We start from the raw sequence: 23580 nt of genomic DNA, 5'->3' as shown, positions 1-23580 counted from the left end.
AACACCATACTAACAGTTAAGTTTGGGGGTGGATGCATCATGGTTTGGGGCTGCTTTTCAGCAAGGGGTACTGGCAGACTTGATATTATTGAAGGCAGGATGAATGAAGAAATGTACCGGGACATTCTGGATAAAAATCTGCTGCCATCTACCACCCAATGAACCTTCAAGATTTAAAGACCATTTGTGGGGAAGAATGGGCAGGAATCACTCATGAGCAATGCAGAGAACTGGTGTCTCCATACAAGAGGGGTCTAGAAGCTGTAATCACCAACAAAGGCTGTGTTCAATACTTATTCCCTGTGTCATTTCACTTTATTTATTATGACTAAACTTGTACTTAAATGTTCTGATTTCTTTGTATGTGTCACAAGGTGACGATCTTTTAGGGGCGGAACCAAAGTTGAGGGAGTTTGGTTCCGCCCGGAAGCGCTCCGCCTGGACCGGGAAGGAAGAAACACCGGAACTTCCGGTAGCACCGCGAGGAGGAAAATCTGCGAATTGGATACAGCTGAGCCTAGTTAACAGGAGCGGCCGATGATTGGAGGATACGCGGAACAGGATAGTATTTAAGATCAGCTTAAATCACAGTTTGGGGTGCTTTGTGGTTGTTGTTGCTGTGTTGTGTTCACTCGATGCGCTACTGGTGGCAGTCCGGCTCTCTTTCTCAGGCTGAAACTATATGTTTGGAAGGACATTGTATACCTTAAAGGTTGAAGAATGAACGGAAACTGTATATATAAAGGCACATCAAGAGGAAAAGGAACAGAGTGTTATGTGAGTAGCTACCTACAAGAAAATTGTGCAAGCACTGGAAAGCTGTGGTGTGACTTTGTCAAGGGAAGCGACGGCCTGTCTTCCGGGCCGACGTTGACGGTTGCTGTAAAGCAGAGCGAAGGACAGCAGACCGAGAGAGCGCACAGCACTCGTGAGTAGTAGTATTTTGTCAAAGACGCTTTGTATACTGACCTATCTTTCTAGCGGATACCTCCGGGAGAAGGAGGGCGGCCCTACCCCTAAGATAGCGTGGTGGGTGAGCCGAGGAAACCTTGGATTGAAGACAGCCACAGCGACGAGACCATCACTAAGGCCGTGTTGTACATCGCTAATTGCACTGGGGCAAAGTGGACGAAGACGGGCGTCCATTGTGTGCACTTAAGCGTGGTGGGTGAGTCTTTGTGCTGTGGAAACCTTCACTTTGATGTGGTGCTGTGTATTTTGCTGTGCATTGCTGTGTGTGTCTCGTCAGACAAACCCCCGCCTTCATACACTTTGTCCGGGATGATGAAGAGGCTGCCGGCCTTTGCGGAGATTGCTATACTGTATGTTGTGAGAGTGCTTCTGGTTTAAAGTAACGGAGCGGTGGCCCGGAACGATCCCCTGTGCAGACATTCAGGGTGTTGTTGAAGAGCGGCGGTGAAGAGCTGGAAACTAGTGGATGTGTGAGTACGACTAGGGATTGTTATTGTGGATGCCTTGACCTACGTAATACTTACTGTTGCAGAGAACGCGGTGTAGGAAATCCCGCCCTTCCCGAGGTCCCTACAAAAGGGCGCCCCTGTCCGGTGTGAGATCGCCTAACGGTAACAGGAGAGGGCAGCGCTCGGCCTGGTGCGACGTTTACACCCCTCTGCAACCAACACGCTCGTCAAGAGGGTCCGCCCCCGACGTTACCTGGAAACTGAATGTTCCACCTGACTCATTGATAGAAAACCAAATATCGTAAGTCCGCCGTTCCTACTGTATCCAACTTGAATCCCCCAAGTCTGCTGATTTACAGGGACGGAGAACGCACCACCCAGAGCCAGGACGCAAGTGAACACTAGAGAGAACGAACTGTGCGAAGCCTACACTTACCAAAAGCTGTAACCAGCGAAGAGGTGAGAGCAAATGAAGTCGAATTAACTATGCCTTTGTGTCCGAGCCGCTGCCTGTGGAGAAAGAGAGTGAACACCAGAGAGAACAAACTGTGTGAAACCTATACTTACCGTGAGCTGTAATCAGCGAAGAGGTGAGAGAAAACCAAGTCGAACTAACTGTGCCTTTGTGTCCCAGCCGTTGCCTGTGGAAAAAGAGAGTGAACACCAGAGAGAACGAGTGGTGTGAGACCTATACTTACCGTGAGCTGTAATCAGCGAAGAGGTGAGAGCAAACCAAGTCGAACTAACTGTGCCTTTGTGTCCCAGCCGTTGCCTGTGGAGAAAGAGAAAGAGGGTGAACACCAGAGAGAACAAGCTGTGTGAAACCTACACTTACCATGAGCTGTAACCAGGGAAGAGGTGAGAGCAAGCCAAGTCGAACTAACTGTGCCTTTGTGTCCCAGTCGTTGCCTGTGGAGAAGGAGAAAGAGAGTGAACGTTACGACAGGGAAACATGAGAGCATGTGGGGCGAATACCCCTGCTGAGAAGATGAAGGTACGCAGACAGAGAAAAATCATTTCAACAGTCACACTGCTTTTTACTCTGCCTCCAGGAAGGAAGAAGGAGGGCGCTATGAATAACAGGGACCAGGCAGGAGCCTGACTCCCCCCCGACCTCTGTGGCCCGGACTCCTGTTGCCCCCCCCCCTTGCCTGTCTTCCCTTGGCTGCCGCCTGCCTGGAGGGCAGAGCCAGAGACTACTTAGTTTTAATTTCCCTTTCCCCATTCCCCGATTATTTTAAATATTTAATAAATAAAGATTTGTTTTAATATTCACCTGCTCTCGTTGTTGTCTGGTCATTGGGTTGGCTTTGGGGACCTCCTCGAGGTGGAGGTTGAAAAAGGGCGTGGCTTTAGTCAAACCACAGCCAGCCCCTGGGTGTGACATATGCATTTATTATTTGGCTTGATGGCTGCATCTGGTGTAAATTTTGTGTCAATAGCCCACTTAAAAATCTCATTACTGATAAAAATGCTGATGTGTCAAATACCTTTTTTCCCCGCTGTATATGGATGATCATCAAAACAAATTTGAAAACAAGCTGGTGGCAGGGCCGGATTATCCAATGGGCATTATGGGCACGTGCCCAGGGGCCCACGCGCAGTCAGGGCCCAAGCGACGGGAGAAAATAAAATGTAAAATCTACTTGTTAATTATTTAGATTAACTATTTAAACGCAAATAATCCCGCGCTGAATCGAGCGGACTGTGGGTTAGACCCCGAAGCCATTTGTTTTGGGAATAATGGCTGGCTGATAAAGTTATTGTCTGGCTAGCCGGCTCACCCGAAACCTAAATGGCTGCTGCAGCCGCCAAACTTTTCATAGCTGCAAATGGCTGAAGTTGCCACATGTCTACAGATGTCTACGTTATACTGATTAACAGTGTTGGGAAAATTACTTACAAAGTGTAATACATTATATATTACAAATTACTGTAGTTTAGTCACATTACAATATTACTGTCTCTGAACTGTAATGAGTTACATTACTTTTAAGTTACTTTCATCAAAATAACAGAAGTATGACTAGGCATTATAAAATGTTAAAATGTAGTTTATTGCTGCTTATAAATCTAGAAGTTATGTGTTTGCCCTCGAGCTTTGAATAGGCACAGTGAAGACTTATGGCAAAATACAATAACTGTCAGAATTATAAACAAATGATCTGGTAAAAGTCTGTTAAATTATGGTACACCTAACCAAACACAAAAGAGCTAGAGCCCACTATAATGCTACCTATAGACTAATAACATGGCAAAACACGCAACCTCTTTTCATTTCTATTCTTTAATTCACTTTTAATTCAGAGCCACAGCACAAACCTGGCATGCACTGGGTTGAATGAATGAATGAATATAGGTTCCCATACAAAGGCTGGTAAAAACTTTTAACATTGATGTTTAAAAGTCTACACTAATTTTACGTTGTAGTTTTGGTTGCTGTTTGTAATAAAACTCTAGATAGCATAGCAATAGCCTAGTAATCTATTATGTATCTGGACTGTAACCATAGCAACGCTAGCTTACCTTGTCATTGCTGGTGTGATATGGATTTTACTGGCAAGCTTTTTAAAAGTCTCTTTACTTCTGGGGTTCAAGCAGCACAGGAGACCGATAGAAAGAAACCTTCTGTTGCTTTTATTTAGTGCTCTCATTCGCAGAATTATGCGTGTGCGCTACCGGACCTGATTGCGACCACTTTAGTCAATGTTATGCCGCACGTGGACTTCCCAGAAGCGGCTCTTAAAAGAAACGCGTCTATTTGACTTCACCGATTCCAAATCGCAGTTCCAATACAAAATTAAAGTAAAAATGAACATGCTGCATACAGCACCCGGAAACAGACATACAAACGTTATTTTACCCGCAGCTTTTTCTTGTGTGGACTTAATTCAAACGCAAATGCAAACTGTTTGCATTTCCGTTTACGCGAACGTACAATATATGCCAAATTTCAAATGTAAAATCAAAGTCCATTTGCAATTGAATTTCCAATGTCTTTCGAGTTATGACCCTGCCATATTTCAATCTGAATTGCAATTCATAATTTGCTATTTCACTTCCTCTAGCGTTGCGTACTGATCTTGCTAAAACTCAAATGAAATTGCAATCCTCTTTGCATTTGCGTTTCCAATGCCTGTACTTAAACTTGTCAATCACAGTGTTGGGGGTGGGGTTATATTATAGGGCATGTTTGGAAGCGGCGTCACTGCACTTAAACGGCCACAAGGGGGAGCACAAGAAAAGCTAAAATGATAACGCAGAAAATATTTTATACATTAAATTATATATATTACCTCAGTTATATTTCAGCAATAATCAAATAAGCTTAAGCACTGTTTATTAACTTGCATAAACTTGCATTAACTTGCTAGTAAAGAAAGATGCCATTTTTAAAGCATTTTAATAAAAAAAGAGCTCATTCTGTGTTAGATGTGATATGAGCTAGTGAAGTATCAAGTAAATGTGGGTTCATTACTTTAATTCATGCTAATAACATTTTATGTTAATAGTGATTGGTTATGGAAGGACGGGGATGACTGGCTTAATGCGTTTTAACTGAGAACAAAAACACCCGCTTCTTGGTTCTCCTTCAATAAATATTCTTTCTTCAGGGTTCTAGAGCATCAGTCCACATACATTTCTCTCACCCTCTCCAGAAAGATCGCATTTGCAGCTTTTGTTTCCCCACGACGATTAATGACGAGAAACATCTCATGCTGAACCTGACCCTTACGAAAATTAACCATGGTTTTACTACATTTAAAAAAAAACATGGTTTTGACAGCCATGGTTTTCAAAAATCATAGTTAAACCATGGTTTTGCTGATAGTAATCAATACACCAAAAACCATGGTTACTACACTTTTACCACAATTAAACCATGGTTAATTTTCGTAAGGGGAACTTTGGGACCGCTCGTCTTCCGACTTGCTGTCACTCGTTGCTGACTCCGCTGACTCTTTGTTTTGTCAGACAGATTAACATTTTTATATTGTTCTACTAAAAATACCAAGGTTACAAAATATTTGTTAACCTTTTGAAGAAATTTAGGTTATATGATATTTTGATACATAATAGACTGCATTAATTTTATAATACATTTAGTCAATAGGTCAGCTAAATGTTCATATATTATTTTTCTGATCGAAATATCATTTAGCATACTTCATTGACTTATTTATAAAATAATACCTTTTCTAATAAAAGTGTTTAAAATAATGCACTTATGATACACTTCTAATAATACACTAATAGCGTTTGACATGAGATATTGTCAAAACATTCTGCCATATTATTACTGACAAAATCCATTGAAGGTCAATAATCAATTAATGAAGATGCATTCATTTAATTCATAAAACTCACACTTTTGAAACAGTGTTTATTTGGTTAATAATTGCTGCAATATAACTGAGGTAATATATAATTTAATGTATAAAATTTTTTCTGCGTTATCATTTTAGGTTTTCTTGTGCTCCCCCTTGTGTTAATTAAAGTGCAGTGAGGCGTGGTCGACTGTGAGTGACGTCGCTTCCAAACACCCTATAATATAACCCCACCCCAACACTGTGATTGACAATTTTAAGTACAGGCATTGGAAATGCAAATGCAAAGAGGATTGCGATTTCATTTGAGTTTTGGCAAGATCAGTATGCGACGCTAGAGGAAGTGAAATAGCAAATTGAGCAATTGAGATTGAAATATGGCAGGGTCATAACTCGAAAAACATTGGAAATTCATTTCCAAAGTGACTTTGATTTTACATTTGAAATTTGGCATATATTGTACGTTCGCGTAAACGGAAATGCAAACAGTTTGCATTTGCGTTTGAATTAAGTCACAGTTTTTACACCCACAAGTAGGAAACGCAATTGCAAATACAATTTGCAATTCCTTTTTAATATTGTCTGGAATATCATTCCATATAAATGTGTCAAAACATTTGCTCAAGTTACCAAACTGAGTTACCTGAACAAACTATTTTAAAAGTAAACAAGAGTTCCCAGCATGCATTGCATTACATTCAATTCTGTTGTTAAATGTTAAGTGTTTTAGTGTTTGCTGGCTTTATCCATGCTGTTGAATTTGTCTATGTTTGCTATATGTTGTATTAATCGTTGTTTTATAATAAATTATGTTTGTTGATTGTTATCATGATTAAGGTTTGTGTGTTCAGCTGTGAGGTCTCTGTGAATGACACAAGAACATTAATTAGGTTACAGTTTATTCCGATAGTTCACTTTAGACATTCTACTAACTATAAATGACTTTGCTTTTGATTAATTTGCAGCTATGTGTTAACTAATAGTGGTTAGAGTATTAGTAGACTGTAAGGGTTAGTGGAATAAGTTGACATGCACCTGCAAAGATACTTATATTCAGTTGAAGGTCTGGTTGAGGGATCATCAACATAAAGTGTTAATAGATATTAGGCAGTCTACTATACTAGTCAACATTTGAAGTGGGTCAAAACCTTTCCTAAAAGTTTGGTAGTTTCTGTTGGGAATATTACTGATTATATACTGTATTAATATTACACTGGATTATTGTCCCTATATAAGATTATGATGACACCCAGTAAAACTTTCGTTTTCTTAGCCAACTTTTTGATTTCTTAGCTGACCTTCATTTCCTCAGTTAACTTTCGTTTCATTATTAAAAGAGCCCAGGTGCGATCCTGCGACTATGCCATGATTGTTCTCGCCACGATTATTATTCGAAACAAGGTCCAGCCGTACTTTGCTATGTTAACAATAAGATATCTGTGCAAACTAGGCCAAGGCCATGAGAACCAATAAGCAGAATACGCAATTTTAGATATGAGAAATGATTCAGCTGCACTTTTGCTCCATTAAATAATAAGTAAGTTAATTGTGGCAGGCCGAGACCAATGATATGAATGTACGTCATTTCAGATAAGGAAAGTTTGATCTTGCTGTATAAAAATGGAGTCAGATGTTGGGAGGGCAGATGATCTTTGAGCTCTGTTTTAGGGGTGTTCATTTTCTCATTTTGTTGGCTCGAGCAAATACATTGATTTCTGTTTGGCACCTGTATCCTTTGTCTCCTGAGAATTTTTCTTATGAAGATTCAAGCTAAGACTTTGCCACTACAAAAGTTCTCTTTAAACCAATACCCCTTACCCGTTCTTGCCTCCGGCCCGCTGTTCCCGTAGCCGGTGGTGGTGAGGGTGCATCTACAGGCTGCCAGGTGCGGTGGCAAGACTGGACTTCCCTGTGCGACCCCAACCCCCTCATTTAATTGCTAGCACGATACCCCTGTAGCGTAGATCTTATCATTTGCTCGCGGGTGTGGAGGGGTACCGTAACACCTTTGTCCACAGGTTTCTGGCAGTCCAGATGGCATCCTTGATGGCATTTAGGGTGAGCCAGAGCGTAGTGAACTGATGTGCAGTCAAGTCCCTCATGCCCCAGCCCACCCCCAGGACTGCGAGCTTGTAGTCCACCTGGACTCCACTCACTGGCAGGCTTGGGGAAATAAGTAGTTACTTAGAGTTAGTCTAATCGAAATAAAGTGTTACCCATTAATTACTGTGTATTATATTTAGAAATAACTGATTATCTTATTGTTTTATTGCAAAAGAAACTGTAACCAATAACAGTCGGGGAGCCAAAGTCTCAAAAGCTCAATAAAATGGGTTGAACCTGACATGGTCTGCCATACTTTTTATTTGTGTTTTTTCTGTTAACTTTGACCCCAAAAACCAATAATTGAAGGGTCTGCTCTGCCGGAAGTATAACGAAAAAAATGTGTGGCCATTTTAGTTTATGTACCCTTTATTTGCATCAGAAAATTGTGAAAAATTATTTTTTTCCTCAAATTCTTAGTGGGTTGGGTAAACTGTCAAAAAATGCATTCCAGATACAGAGAACACATGTGCTCACAACATCCACTGACAAAATAACTCTTAAAACACATTTCTGCATAATTTTGCATCAATTTAATGCAAAAAAGTAGGCGTTTTCTCACTTTTTCCGATATTTTCATCTTTACTTCATTGGCAATCAACTATTCCCCCAAGTTATGACATTAGTCAATTTACCATTCTTTTCACCAAACAGTATACTCATTACACAGAAAAAATTATAAAAATTCAACCAAAATCAATGGAGCTGTAATGATTTCACTACTAGTTGGGGATCAACAGGCTCAGAACCTTAATAGAAGTTTTGGCTACTTTCAAAATTCCGAAAGACATACTGGATAACATGATTGTTAATGTCCACATTATTAAACATCATGTTCTAGGGATCTTTTTAATTTCAACATAACCCTGTGGAAATGTGTCACACAATAAATATAATACAGCAAAATGACTTTAATTATTTTATTGCCTCAGATGACAACTATTACAACTTTAAAGAGATACTTCACCCATTTGCATTAAGCTTTGTAGCTTTAGAAACCCAGTCATGTTTTTGAATGGTCGTGCATCATTTTCAGTTTCCCCTGAGACGGGAGAAATACAGATTTCAGTGTTGCACTTCCTTCTTTCAATGATGTAAAAATCGTCATTTTGCGTCATTGAAAGAAGGAATTGCTATATCTTTGTCGAGGGTGTAAGACTACAAACCCTCTGTCGTAATTTTTCCAGGGGGGGCTATGGGTGGGACCCACTCATGCTACAGACCTATTACAGATTAGTGGGTGGGACTTACGAAAATAAATGATACAGCTGCCATCTTTTTGGAATTAAAGCTAACAGATACTGTTGTTTCTTTTATCACGCTGCTGTATAACCCTCAAATTCTTGTTTGCTGTCTCCTCAGGTGGTGAGGGTGAAGGTCTGTCCCCAGAGCAGTATCTGCAGTGTTCCACCCTTCTGATTATCCCACCTCACATGGACCTGCACCTAGTTAATAAGTTATGTTATTTTTTTTCCGTTAAAGGGACATTTCACCCATGGATACATTAATCCTTATTGAAAGTGGGTCATATTTGTAGTCAAAATGTAACATACATTTCAAATGTGGTGCCTATTTGACCGTAAAAAGACAGAAAGTGACTTTAGGGCACATTTGTATGGAAGACAACAACTCCCACAATGCACAGCTCTGCAAGTCACTCCCAAATAAAATAGAAACACTTACTTTATAGTCAGACGTCAGTTTTTCCCTGCAGGCTTTGGCTGTCACTTCCAGTTGACCTTTGGTATTCTAAAATATGTATCCAGAACGCTGCTGTCCATATGCGGTGCGAAGCTTGGGTGGTTCACCACACAAACGTCCATATCCTCATCTGATGTAGAAATTTCATTCAGAAGAAACTGGAATCTTTGAAATTCTCTGCAGCAGACGGACTCCATTTCTGTGTCCGTAGGTGCACAGCATGAGCACAGGCACAACCAGTCCATCCCAGCTCGGGTCAGTCCAGGCTCCTCGCCTGCGACAGGCAGGTCTTCTACCTCATTTTCTACCTTCTACAGGCAGGTTTTCTACCTCTGTCTTCTTCCTCCTGTTCCTCCATCTGCCTCACCTGCTCTTCCCTCTATTGTGGCTCATAAAGATAGCCTCGAAATCACCATCTTCCATATCATATTGATAACCTTCCACCATTGTTGGAAAACATCAAGACTGGCTCCACAGCATCTGTTAGCTTAGATTCCAAAAAGATGGCAGCTGTATCATTTATTTTCGTAAGTCCCACCCACTAATCTGTAATAGGTCTGTAGCGTGAGTGGGTCCCACCCATAGCCCCCCTGGAAAAATAACGACAGAGGGTTTGTAGTCTTACACCCTCGACAAAGATATAGCAATTCCTTCTTTCAATGACGCAAAATTACGATTTTTACATCATTGAAAGAAGGAAGTGCAACACTGAAATCTGTATTTCTCCCGTCTCAGGGGAAACTGAAAATGATGCATGACCATTCAAAAACATGACTGGGTTTCTAAAGCTACAAAGCTTAATGCAAATGGGTGAAGTATCTCTGTAAAGTTGTAATAGTTGTCATCTGAGGCAATAAAATAATTAAAGTCATTTTGCTGTATTATATTTATTGTGTGACACATTTCCATTGGGAGAACAGAGTTATGTTGAAATTAAAAAGATCCGTAGACCATGATGTTTAATAATGTGGACATTAACAATCATGTTATTTTGAAAGTAGCCAAAAATTCTATTAAGGTTCTGAGCCTGTTGATCCCCAACTAGTAGTGAAATCATTACAGCTCCATTGATTTTGGTTGGATTTTTATAATTTTTTCTGTGTAATGAGTATACTGTTTGGTGAAAAGAATGGTATATTGACTGATGTCATAACTTTTTGCCAATGAAGTAAAGATGAAAATATTGGAAAAAAGTGAAAAAACGCCTACTTTTTTGCATTAAATTGATGCAAAATTATGCAGTTTTTAAGTACCGCGAGAGCGTTTCTAGAGTAGCCGGCTAGCTCAGCCAGTGTCATGAGCAATTCTGACCCCCCTGGCAATTCGGTCTCCCCTAGGACCCCGCGTGATTCCATTGGCTGAAAAACTCCTCATGGGTAGTTTTCTTTGCGCCTTATTACAATTCCTACAAAATCACGTTATGATTTATGTAGTTAGAACGTTGTTAAAATTACAATTGATGTCTTTTAAATTATATAGTAGTATATAAATAAGGCTATAGGTGGGAGATCTACACATTGCTTGTGCCATTTTATTATTTAGATTATTATACTGTACCCTTTACACTTTTGTACTCTGTAAAGTTAATAAATTACTTATACAAAACACGATTACTACATAGCTGAATCACACATCAAAACTATAATTTATAAGCCATGATTACTACACTTTTACTATTTAAAAAAATGCACTTTGTAAGGTATGTTAATAATTTACAAAAAAGTATTTTTTGTAAAGCAGATGATGTCACAAAAGTTCTGACGTGTCTGCAACATGAATATTAGTTTATTATATTATTTTTTTGGTTAACTTTTATTAAAAAAAATGTGCATGCTTCTATTTTGTACAACATAATTAGCTTGCTAGTCCGCTAACGCAGACGAGATATCGCAATGACAATTTTTTGAACAGGCATTAGTGCTAGGTACCAATCGGGGTCACTACGGCAAGCAGCAGGTGTCCGGCTTGACGGCTCCATCTTCAGTTCCTCCCTCGACTGCAAGTGGCAAACCTCGCCGATCGGTCTGCGCAGCGCCGGATGATGTCGAACACACCTATTGTCTCACCAGGCTATGTTTATTCGGCTGTGCTGAGGTTCAATGAAACTTCACGAGACCAGCGAGATGCTTCCACAGGACGGGAGATATGCGGCGTGATTGACAGCTTTGACACCAAATGGATATAGGTGAAAATCAGATTACATGATTTCACAACTTTTCATTGCCCATTTAGATATGTGAAGCATACTGTATACGGAAATCAACCTGGACATTCAATCCGTTGAAAAATCTAAAAATCAGCAAAATGCACATACGTGGTTTTTATCGGACAGCGACGATATACTGCATGCTACATTTTTGTGCATTATACTTTATTAAGCAAAACATCATTTTGACTTGTTTCTTAACTCTCTTTGTGAGGACAAGATTTAAATGTTTTATTACAAATTTAACACTCTGGGGTCGACGGCGGCGCGGGCGCCGCAAAGTCTTTATTTTTCAATCACTCCGCAAAGAGAGTTAGATAACTCTGCTGATTTTGGACATACAGATATAATTTATACATCATTTAAAACGTTAAAGTGACTAGTTTTTATCTGTCCACTCCCAATAAAAACAGAATATTGTGCTTTTTGCAAAATTAAGAAAATAAACATGTTGCATGTTTTGTTTTCTCTCCCCCAGTGAATTTCTTTCAGAAACGTTTCAGAAAAATTAACTGTAACTTAACGACTATATGTCATAGAAACAAAAGATACATGTCTACATAATGCTTGGAATGTCTGCTTTTGGAAGATGTAAGTGAAATCGAAAACAAATATTGTAATTCGTTGTTAACTGTCCTAGAAGAGGGAGATGTACCGTCTTTCTCGTGTTACTGCATTATCTATAATGAGCCACGCCCGCTCCATTGAAGAGAAGAGCAGAGATCATCCATATTCATTAGTCAACCCCAGTCAATGGAGACTCCGTCTCTGTAGCCATTCAGTGCTGTGTTGAGTTTTAATCCAAGTGTTGGTGACATGACATCTACTTGTTTACTCAGACTGTAACTTAAGTTATCTCCAGACGCGAGTGTGTGCTTTATCAAACAGACGTGATCGACGTCCAAACGCACACACAAATACCTCATATTTGACGTGCTTTGTGGTATCATTATAAAATATGCGATTGTAAACATCACATCTACTTGTTTACTCGCGTCTAAAGTTATCTCCAAACAGACGCGAGTGTGTGCTTCTTCAGTGACGCGATGTCCAAACGCACACACAAACACGATGCCTCATATTTGACGCGCTTTGTGGTATTCTTATAAAAGGTGCCATTGCAAACATCACGTTTACTCGCGCATATAGTTATCTCCAAACAGACGCGAGTGTGTGCTTCGTCAGTGTGATGGGATCGATGTCCAAACGCACACACAAACACAAACACACGATGCCTCATATTTGACGCGCTTTGTGGTAAATTTGTAAAATATGCTCTCTCGCCTGTAAATACAAGTTATCTCCAGGCGGTTATGTTTTCTTTGTGCTTCCGTCAGACGTGGTCGACGGCCAAATGCACAAACAAACACACAACGCCTCATATTTGACGCACTTTTGTATTAAGACGCATCTAAACACATCTAAAACCCTGTTTGTTCGCGTATATCTCTGCACAGTAAGTTTATTTAACGCAGGATCACACATGGGAAGGCATTTCTTTTATGTTGCTTTCACAAACAAACACGTAACAAGGCGTCGTCTTACTGCCTAAAGGCTCATTATGCAGCTCATTATGCAAGTGTTTTGTTCTTCAGCTGTCAATCACAGACTATTCAAGAGCTTCCAGCCTCCTTGCATATTGCCTTCCTAACCAAAAAGTGACTTTGAAATGACTAATGCGTTTTTTACACGTGTTATGTTGCGCACTGTAAACACAATCAAAGCTTCAAAAACACAGGAAGAACGGGACCTTTAAGCAATAAAGTACAAGAGGCTTACGAATACATTTAAGTGTGCTTCTCACTGTGCTAATAATATCCTTTAGTCACAGTATGGCTATGTTTACAATATACTTTAACAGATCTTTGAGTGCATAACTGCTTTTATTAAATAAACATAAACACATACAAAAATACTAAGAGCACAAGAAAAATAATTACTAATAAATATCAAATAAGCAAAACACCCTTCCACTTGATGTAGCCCCTAACACACTGTTAATAACACTTAAAAATATTTTTTTCAGCTTAGAATTTCACTTTAGCTTTACTTTAGGTAAAAAAAATTACATCTAAAATATATATTTTTTTTTAAGTTGATCCAACGTTTCACTTTTTACAGTCAAAAGTTTGGAGTCACGCCTTTGTTCTGAAGTCACATTAGCCTGGTCCAACCAGACTCTCGTACATTAATTTCATTTGTACAGAGAGTCTGGCCACGCTCCATTGCAAAGCGTTACTTCCGTTAAGGAGGGTCCTCTGTTGAAGTTTAAAACTATTGGATCTGCCCATAGTCACTCAGGATCTGCCATAACCAGTCGCTAAAGAATCAAACTTTTCCCGAACCCCGTGGGGAGGAGGGCCATAACGTGTCTGGCACGTCTGGTGCGTTCCATTCCAGTTTTAGACATGCATTCGCAAACTTCCCTAAACACTTCCCCTCGGGGGAATCCCTGTCTCCATTTTGAAGTGGGTTCCAATTCGTCAAGTGCACGAGGGAAGTTTGTATGGACAGACCATCACTCCCTCGATTTTGAGGGAGCGAGTCTTAGGGGCGTCGGACTGGGGGTAAAACCAGTACTGATTACCAGGGCCCCAAAGGAAGAGAGGGCCCTTGAAAGTCTGGGATATATTGTGGGGGTGAGGCATGGGGGTCCATCAGGACTGCCTATGCATAGGGCCCGAGATCTTGTGCAACGCCCCTGGCGAGTCTACTTCATATGTACACTTCACGCAGCTCCATATCCCACAATGCAACACGATTGTGCCATCACTTCAGTAACTCGCGCTTTGCACAGTTGAAATGATGGAGGGGGCGGTCTCCACTTTCCATGTGATCAAGGGCTTGAACTGCCTCAGATAGCCACAAATGATACACCATCTTTTCTCTTAGGTCCTACTCTAAAAAATGAGTCCATTCACAGCATTTTCTTTGGTTGTGTGCATGAATAATCCCTTGCTATTTATTATATGTGCAAAACAAAAAATTAATATATGAAAAATGTATTTTCACACCCTTCAGTAAAATGAGAATAACTTTTGAATGCGACATGCTAAAGAGTTCATTCTTTTTTGGGGTGTTTACTGTCTGCTGTTGGTAACAGACAGAACTGTCTGCAGTCTGCTACAGCACACAGAACCAGAGTTATACACTATCAAAGGCAGTATTTACAACATAAAAAAAGAAAATTTGGTGTTTGTCATATGAGAAACACATAAATAACAATATTTGTCACAAACAGCAGCTTTTTATGTTACTTCAAAGGGTTTTCTGCAAAATGATTTAAAGAAATTCCATTTATTCCACTGTATGTGGTTATGGGAGCACTTCAAATGTTTTTAGGCAGAAATTGTATACAAAAAGTGTATTATTCCTCCCATCAGTTGGAGTAAAATAACTTTTGCAATTATTATGATAGAGAAAAAATTCCTTTTTCCTCTGTAAGCTGGCAATTGCTGGAATCAAACAAAACTGTCTGCATGTTTCGTTACCACTCAGGGCCAGAGTTACTTTTAAATACAGACTTTAGAAAAAAAAACATCAAAAAGCGCCTATTTATTTTTGTGTTTATTAGAGGACTGACAACACATACATTATTGTTCAAAATAATAGCAGTACAATGTGACTAACCAGAATAATCAAGGTTTTTAGTATATTTTTTATTGCTACGTGGCAAACAAGTTACCAGTAGGTTCAGTAGATTCTCAGAAAACAAACAAGACCCAGCATTCATGATATGCACGCTCTTAAGGCTGTGCAATTGGGCAATTAGTTGAAAGGGGTGTGTTCAAAAAAATAGCAGTGTCTACCTTTGACTTAACAAACTCAAAACTATTTTGTACAAACATTTTTTTTTCTGGGATTTAGCAATCCTGTGAATCACTAAACTAATATTTAGTTGTATGACCACAGTTTTTTTAAACTTCTTGACATCTGTGTGGCATGGAGTCGACCAACTTGTGGCACCTCTCAGCTGTTATTCCACTCCATGATTCTTTAACAACATTCCACAATTCATTCACATTTCTTGGTTTTGCTTCAGAAACAGCATTTTTAATATCACGCCACAAGTTCTCAATTGGATTAAGGTCTGGAGATTGGGCTGGCCACTCCATAACATTAATTTTGTTGGTTTGGAACCAAGACTTTGCCCGTTTACTAGTGTGTTTTGGGTCATTGTCTTGTTGAAACAACCATTTCAAGGGCATGTCCTCTTCAGCATAGGGCAACATGACCTCTTCAAGTATTTTAACATATGCAAACTGATCTATGATCCCTGGTATGCGATAAATAGGCCCAACACCATAGTAGGAGAAACATGCCCATATCATGATGCTTGCACCTCCATGCTTCACTGTCTTCACTGTGTACTGTGGCTTGAATTCAGAGTTTGGGGGTCGTCTCACAAACTGCCTGTGGCCCTTGGACCCAAAAAGATCAATTTTACTCTCATCAGTCCACAAAATGTTCCTCCATTTCCCTTTAGGCCAGTTGATGTGTTCTTTGGCAAATTGTAACCTCTTCTGCGCATGCCTTTTTTTTAACAGAGGGACTTTGCGGGGGATTCTTGAAAATAGATTAGCTTCACACAGACGTCTTCTAACTGTCACAGTACTTACAGGTAACTGTCTTTGATCATCCTGGAGGTGATCATTGGCTGAGCCTTTGCCATTCTGGTTATTCTTCTATCCATTTTGATGGTTTTCTTCCGTTTTCTTCCATGTCTCTCTGGTTTTGCTCTCCATTTCAGGCATTGGAGATCATTTTAGCTGAACAGCTTATCATTTTTTGCACCTCTTTATAGGTTTTCCCCTCTCCAATCAACTTTTTAATCAAAGTACGCTGTTCTTCTGAACAATGTCTTGAACGACCCATTTTCCTCAGCTATCAAATGCATGTTCAACAAGTGTTGGCTTCATCCTTAAATAGGGGCCACCTGATTCACACCTGTTTCTTCACAAAATTGATGACCTCAGTGATTGAATGCCACACTGCTATTTTTTTGAACACACCCCTTTCAACTAATTCAACTAATTGCCCAATTGCACAACCTTAAGAGCGTGCATATCATGAATGCTGGGTCTCATTTGTTTTCTGAGAATCTACTGAACCTACTGGTAACTTGTTTGCCACGTAGCAATAAAAAAATATACTAAAAACCTTGATTATTCTGGTTAGTCACATTGTACTGCTATTATTTTGAACAATACTGTACAACCATGTTTAGCACTTTCAACAGTGTTTTATGAAATTTCAAAGGCTTTCCTGTAAAATTATACCAAACTTTTGTATGTGCACCTCTGCATGTGGGTATGGGAAGCTTTTGAAATTGGGTAGGCCAAATCCAGGCGAAAATCCCCAAAATAGCCTCAGAGTGTAAGAAGCTTAGGCTACGTTACCTTGTTTCAGCGACTCTTGGTGAAACAGCAGTGGATGTTGTCGATTCATGTAATGTAATGATAACAATGTAATGATCCCAAAATTCAAAATGTATCACGCACTATGATGTGCTTCCTGAACATTGAACAACAGTCTGTGTGAATCAGATCTCTGCGCGTGTAGTGCGCGTCATAGGAATATAACAAGGAATTTTTGCCTCAAGGAATTTTTTTAATCGAGTTAATCGAGTAACTCGATGAATCGTTTCAGCCCTACCAAGAAGTTTCATGGACAGGGATTAGCTTAAGCCAGGACTAGACCTTAGTTTAATTAGGAAATATATTAACGAACTATTTTTAACAAACATGCCTTATTAAAAACATTACTTGTGTGCATTTTAAGGCAAAACAAAGGGCACTGGTGTTTTTTAAGATATGCCAGTCAAATTGTTTTTAGTTTGGACAGCTCTTACATTTATTTTAGTCTAGGACTAGTCTAATCCCTGTCCGGGAAATCGCCCCTATTTGACTTACGGACATGCTTTCTAAAAAAGCAAATAAAAGCCCACTTGGCTTGCACTGATAGAGCTAACCAAGTATAGAGATTGGGCTCTTTTGATTTGATCAGTAAGAAAGCACCTAGCAACCCAATTGCAATGTGAGAAAAACACTTTAGAAACTTTCTGCAACTATTAGGCAGCCACCCACAAGGCCCTAGCTTGCACTGCAGCAGTGAGTATTGCATGGAAATGCACCACTTACAGTTTTTATAGATATGGTTAACTTTTATATCTGAGTTAAATTAACTGTAGCTGGTGCAGAATACAAAAGAGAACGATTACTCAAAAGCACTTGGACACAAAGGCACTCGGCAAAGAATCTTTGCCCATGGAAAGAGATGAGATAGGTAGAGAACACAGGAAGAGAGAGAGAGAGAGAGAGAGAGAGAGAGAGAGAGAGGTGCTTGTGTTTTACAGCAGCTAGCGAAAAGCAGGAGAGAGAAATAGAGGCGGCTTGGCAAACAATAAAGGGATGGAGGCAAAGATATTTTGTATTGGTGCAGTGTTGTTTTTGGCAGCCCTTTTAGTTTTGGTCTTAGTCTTTTGGACGAAAATGCTTTTTAGTTTTAGTCACATTAGTCACTTTTAAACTTGATAGTTTTAGTCAAGTTTTAGTTGATGAAAACGCAAAAAGGTTTAAGTCAAGTTTAAGTCAATTTTAGTAATAAAAATAGTCTTTAACAAATTAAATTAGGTTGAAAAGTGTGGTGTATTTAATACTATTAAAATGTGCATTAGGGTTGTCCCTGAGGGCTTGCCATTGTTTTAGTCGTTGTGCCTTCTGCGCATATCATAACAAAAAAGTTGACCCTGATATAACTCATGTTGAGTTTTTGTGTTATGCTGAGACTTCGCTTATAAAGTTGAGAAACGCGTGCCTTGCCTTGTTATTTAAAAACACCACAAAAAGTATTGGAAATGGGCTTAGGCTTGATAAGTAGATACACGTAAAACCTTAGGCTTACCATGAAATGTGTCACAAGCCAAATGTTGAGTAAAATTGAATGTATATGATATGTTTACAGTGTGACTACAGGTAACCTTAGTTACCTAAAATATTAGCGTGCCACTGTAGCAAAAATGTCTTTTTTCGGTCCACTCAGCATGAATTTCTACAAACAGTTTTTTGTGTCTGTGCCACGACTTTCTTTATTGTGTCATTTTATATTTTTGTTTTCTTATCATTTTTTCCTATTTTTAAATCATTGTCGCTTGGGGTTAGGGTTAGATTTAGGGTTTGGGTTAGGATGTAATTAATGCCTTGGTTTCTACATGTTTTCTTCCACTATTCTCGCCTGGAGTTGGGGTAAGTGTTAGGGTTAGGATGTCGCAGAAAGTGATTCTAGCCCAAACCCCAAGCGAAAATGGTAAAAAAAGATGGGAAAAGACGATGAGAAAATAAAAAATAAAATGACACGATAAAGCTACTCTAAAAAATGAGTCCATTCACAGCATTTTCTTTGGTTGTGTGCATGAATAATCCCTTGCTATTTATTATATGTGCAAAACAAAAAATTAATATATGAAAAATGTATTTTCACACCCTTCAGTAAAATGAGAATAACTTTTGAATGCGACATGCTAAAGAGTTCATTCTTTTTGGGGTGTTTACTGTCTGCTGCTGGTAACAGACAGAACTGTCACAGAACTGGCACAGTTTCTAACTAATAAATCGTTTGATTGTTATCACAAATATAATAATACATTGTCAGTCAGTCATCCATGCAATGGTATGCAAACCAAAATATCATAATCCTACACTGTAATAAATGAAGAGTTTGGTTCCAAAACGCAATAAATCCATTTTGACAAATTTCGGTAAAAACGTGTTTTCTATACCAAGAAAGTGACAAGATGAAAACCACTATTTTCTGTTACAAACTTTCACATAGCATCTTTAGGTTATAAAAACATAAAAAATTCTAATCCATAACTTGATTTTCAAAGATTTATTATAAAAACTAATTCTTTTTTCCACAAAATGCAATAAATCCATGACAGTTTTATTTCAAAATGCTATAAATCTATTAAATCAATGTATAAATGTGCATTCATCTTTACCATTTTATATTTATTTAGTTGACTAGTGGTATACAATGATTAAAAAATAAACATTAATGGCATTAACCAAAACACTTACTTTGTTATATTAAGAACACAATGTTTTAGCATGAGAAGCTTGATGCTGTCGGGAGAACAAGCAACCGAGTGCCTCTCGCGGAAATTATTAGCTGTTGATGGCTTACGTTTCTTTCCCGTCACAGAAAACCATCACAGGTTTGGCAATGCTATTAAAGTATTATTTTGTTTTGTTTGTTGATCACGAAGTACAAAGTAGATGAGGAAAACTAGGACTCCGTGTACTCAGCGCGCCGCCATGTTTGTTTACATTGCGTGAATGGTCCGCTGTAATATCAGAAATGGATTTATTGCGTTCTGTAAAAAAGGAGGACTGGCGTTTGTCGCATTTTGGGAAAAAAGGGAGAAAAGATGACAGAATATCACGGCGGATATTGGATTTTGCGTAAAATTAATTATTTACTTTTAACTACTGACCTGATATAATACTGATTTTGGCAGTAACTCATTTTTTTCAAAAATGGCGTTTATCGCGTTTTGGAACCAAACTCTTCAAATTATGTGTTCATAATTTGTGTGTGTCGTGCCAGTTAACGCGTTTTTTCATGTTCATGTTAAAATAAATGAAAGGGACAACACAAGTTGTGTTAAAAACAGTGATGGGATTAATGTGTTACAAAGTAATTCCATTACTGTAATTCCACTACTTTTAGTGGTTACGAGCATGTAAGAAGTATTTTTTTTTAATCAAGTAACATAGTTACAATTACTGACATTTAAAAAAAGGTTGTTACTCGCGTTACTCTATTTTGTGATAGAAAATGAACACTTCCAGACAAGACATTTCTGATCGGACGCCGCAGGACTGTTGTGGGTGGCTGTTAGAATGTAACTTTTAATCAGGTCTAGGAATATGTTTCGTAGTCTGGAGGTCTGAGCTGAGCAACAGAGAATTCTGATATATATCAGGGGCCATGAATGACACTGACACCAAATGCCATTCAAAATAGACCAAAGTTTATTAGACAGGCTTTACATTATATAGGTTACAGAAAGGAAGCACTAGTCACCTGATAAACATAAGATAATGTCTAGAAGAATCATGTTAGTCAGTGGATCACACCTGTTCACACACACCCATATTAAAATAAAAATGTATTTGCTTCTTGTTTGAAACAGTTAATGTTACCCTCAATTTCTCACAGCATATAACAGGGTTATGGGTACACATACGGAAAGCACTGGTTTCCCATACTTTAAGAAAATGCTTTTCCTAATTGCAGAAATCAAATTGTTACAAATAGTTTATTAAATAGCAATTTCCTAAATAAACTTTTTTTTAAAAACCAAGACCTTTATTTATTTTCTATAAACTTTCAGATCACCATCATTCAAAATAAACATATACCACAGCATATGATCTACGCATCGCTTTTGCAGGCCCGGTTGTGTGATGTGTTCGTTGTCTTCCATTACTCTTTGCTCTGCTTCCACAATGTGCTCACTGAAGATGATGCAAGCTTCGGTCACTATACACGGTCTGAATCCTTAATCAGTGGAGCTTCCATCAAGATCCCTCACTTGTTGCAATTCTCCGTTGATCTCCGTGACTAGCAGTCGTTGTTTGGGTTCGTCTCCGATGTCCTGATCCGTGGCAGAGTGGTGCTTCAACCTTGAGGCATGAATCCACTTTCTATGCCGCTGGTTGTCAATCAGAACTCCCATCTTGGTCACAGCCATCACCGTGTCTGGGCCGAAGTATTTTGGCTCTCATACCATCGTGGGCTTCAGGCTCCTATTAGTACAACCTGTCCTGGAGCAAAAACGTGAGTTGGCTTTTCTGAGGGGAGAGACAACGAAACATTAGCAATCTCAATTATGGACACCACATAGTCTTCTTGTATCACCTCCAGGTCACCTGGGTAAGAAACGCCTCCGCAGCCTTTGACCCATGGGGTGGGGAGTGGCCTACCCGTTAGTATTTCAAATGAAGATAATTTTTTTGGTTGAAGATGGAGTCATTCTTATTTTGGATGATAAAGCAGGTAGCAAATCTACCCATTTCTTTCCCGTTTCTAACGCAGCTTTGGTTATTCTCTGTTTAATTTTCGCATCCGTTCTCTCTATGACAGCTGCTAATTGTGGGTGATACGAGATATTAATATGGCAACTGATAGACAACGCTTTAGCTAAGAGCTACAGTACTCTGGACACAAAAAGGTGTCCCGTTTTTGGATTCAATTGTTTTCGGAATGCCAAAACGAGGAATAATTTCCTTTTGTCAAAATTTTAACTACAGTTTGCGCATCCTCTTTGGGATATAAAAGAAATTTCCAAACGGCAATATATGTGTGAAATCAATCTGATCATGTTAAAAAGGTGCCTCGGGGTGTGGCAACGCATCTTTTTTGTTTGTTGAGGCAGGTTCACTTTTGCACAGGTTAGACATGAGTTGAAAATCAAATTTGTTGGTTTTCTTTATCTGCAATATAATACAATTTATTCATTGCTTGTGTCACCTTTTTCCTACTGGTATGTGATAGACCATGGTAATAACTTATTAAAATTACCAGTCCCAGTTTTGGAAGTGCTACTCTCCCTTTCTCGTCTCTCATGACTCCCTTTTCATCTGGTGCACAACCATGCTTGCTTCAATGTTCGAGGTCAGTCTGCATCGATGGACGGTATCATGTCAATATCATCTATGTTAGTCACTTGCACAGCCATAGCAAGGTCTGTTTTGGTGATTTCATTTGAGCTTGAGCTGCTTCTCTAGCAGCCTCATTTGCTCGTTTCCCACAGCTTGTTCATCATTTCCTGATCCATGACCTTTTACTTTTACTATTCCCATTTCAGACGGTAGCTGTACTGCTTTTGTCAACCGTCCTATCAAATTTGAATGAACTATAGACTTACCATCTGTTGTCTTAAAATCTCGGGCTTCCCATGTTTTTACAAAATTAGGCACTATGCCCCACCCATATTTAGAGTCATGTAGATTTTGGCTTTTTTCTTTCATTAGCTCATATGCTTGTATTAGAGCTACCAATTCTGCAGCTTGTGCTGATTTGTAATTTGGAGCAAAGGCTTCAATAACCTCACCAGTATCCGACACCACAGCATAATCACACAGGTAGACACCTTTCGATGGCTTTGCACATGAGCCATCCATATAGATCTGATTCCCCCCATCTAGGGTCGAGTCCCTTAAATCGGCCCTATAGGAACAGGAAGTGGTCAATTCAACAATGCAATCATGTTTTAGATCGTGGTCAATCATGTCTACCAGTCCCAAAACTCCCAGCAAAGTGGAATTAATGGAAGAATTGGGCTGCATAGTTAAATTTTTGGTTGCCAACAGCGTAGCCTCATACCCAGGTCGCCTTTGTGCCGTCATGTGTTGTGTTTGTATATTATGTAAAAATGCACCAACTTGATGTGATGTGTAGAGTCATTGAATGTGACACCATCGTTCTCTCAGCCATCTGTACAAACAGAGCAGCAGCAGCCACTGCATAAAGACATTTCAGGCATACCTGTACCTACATGATCTAGTTTTCTAAACAGATATGCCACTGGCGTATAAGTGCAACCAATGTTGTTGCCAAAGGAGACCCAGAGCCACACCCTTCGACTCTTGCGCATGCAGGTGAAAATTTTTTGCATAGTTCGGATGGCCCAGAGCTGGGGCCGTAGTAATGGCATGTTTCAGTGCCATAAAATGAGTCTCTGCTTCATCAGTCCAGCATATCGGTGATGAAGATGGTGCCTTGTGATCAATGAGGCTCCGCAATTGTCCATCAT

This window comes from Misgurnus anguillicaudatus, chromosome 2 (assembly GCF_027580225.2).
Source record: "Misgurnus anguillicaudatus chromosome 2, ASM2758022v2, whole genome shotgun sequence".
NCBI classification, from domain to species: Eukaryota; Metazoa; Chordata; class Actinopteri; order Cypriniformes; family Cobitidae; genus Misgurnus; species Misgurnus anguillicaudatus.
Note: the sequence above shows the minus strand (reverse complement) of the source record.